At 43.2% G+C, this 1,251-nt stretch overlaps 1 protein-coding gene across 5 annotated transcripts in view; it reads left to right on the top strand.

Moving 5' to 3' along the window:
• Nucleotides 1-1,251, top strand: part of LOC123976656 (calcium-binding mitochondrial carrier protein Aralar2) — a 46,143-nt gene that overhangs the window by 29,667 nt on the left and 15,225 nt on the right. The gene's annotated exons all lie outside the window — the stretch shown is intronic.

The raw sequence follows: 1,251 nt of genomic DNA, 5'->3' as shown, positions 1-1,251 counted from the left end.
ATCCCAACAAAAGTCATGTGCCATATCATATTATTCATAATAACTGGTAGATAGTAGATTACTGCATAGAGCAGCACTCCAAAAAAGGGAGAAACTTTGGTAGTTTGGAAGTGGTTTGGTAAGCACATTAATATGGATACTGCATGCGAAAGAAAGCAGGTACAGTGCAGAGTATTGGTTAAGATAAGGTCTTCACACCCTTTAGAGTTTACATTACATTGGACATCATGATCAATTTGATCGCTAAAGCTTTACATTTATGCACTGCACTTTAATGCAGCTTAGTGAGGAGGTGCAAAAGCACAAGTAGAGACTGGAATAAATGGCACGTATAGGAGTCAAAAGATACATCTAAAAGCCTAAAGGTTTTTAAATTGCTTTGTCAAAAGCATCAGGTCACTCTCAGTATTTATTAAAGAGGGATTTTCATATTTGAAACCATACTTGACATAGCCTACATGTAATTATGGTGTCCGGTTCTATATGGATTCTGAATGATTAAAACAGCAGTGCTGGGAATACTTCTTGATCAAGTGAGAGTGTCAAATCATATTTAGCAGTCACATCTCTTCCCCACGGTAAAGGCTCCTCTCAGCTCCTCTCTCTGAGAACCCTAATCTCTCCTACAAGTTCTATGAGAGTGTTGTCAGTGTGAGTGCGGCCACAGATATTCGGCATGTTTGCAACAGTGTCCAAGTACAGTCAAATACAGTTACACATTTACACATTTCAGTGTCCACCTTTTTTCCATAAAAGTCCAAACACGGAGCCCGTCCCTCTTCACTCCCAGAGCACTGTGCTGCAATGATGCAGTACAGTACACAGACAGTGTATACAGTACTAAGGCAGCACACATCTCTTAACTATGTTTACCTGTTTTGTGAGTGCCGCCCCTCTGACAGTTGAGCAGACAGACATGGACCTGTTTGGAGGCCAGAAGTGGGCGTTTGTTGATGGAATGTGTAAATCACACATGAAAGAGCAAACGTGCATACTATACATGCTCACAGGAGTGTGCGCATATATGACAAACAGAAGAGCACACAGGTGCACGGACACACACACACACACACACACTTCCAATGAGGAAACGAAGATTGACAGCGGCTGCTACCTGAGACTACTCCCCACTCCCACCAGTCTTTTACCTGCTCCCCTCCCATCATAGGTTTTGATCACTGAGCTGTCACAGTCTACCCCCAACGAGCGCACACGCGCACACACACACACACACACACACACACACACACA

This window comes from Micropterus dolomieu, linkage group LG09 (assembly GCF_021292245.1).
Source record: "Micropterus dolomieu isolate WLL.071019.BEF.003 ecotype Adirondacks linkage group LG09, ASM2129224v1, whole genome shotgun sequence".
Lineage (NCBI taxonomy): Eukaryota > Metazoa > Chordata > Actinopteri > Centrarchiformes > Centrarchidae > Micropterus > Micropterus dolomieu.
The sequence above is the reverse complement of the archived record's forward strand: the minus strand, read 5'-3'. Positions and strand labels throughout refer to the sequence as shown.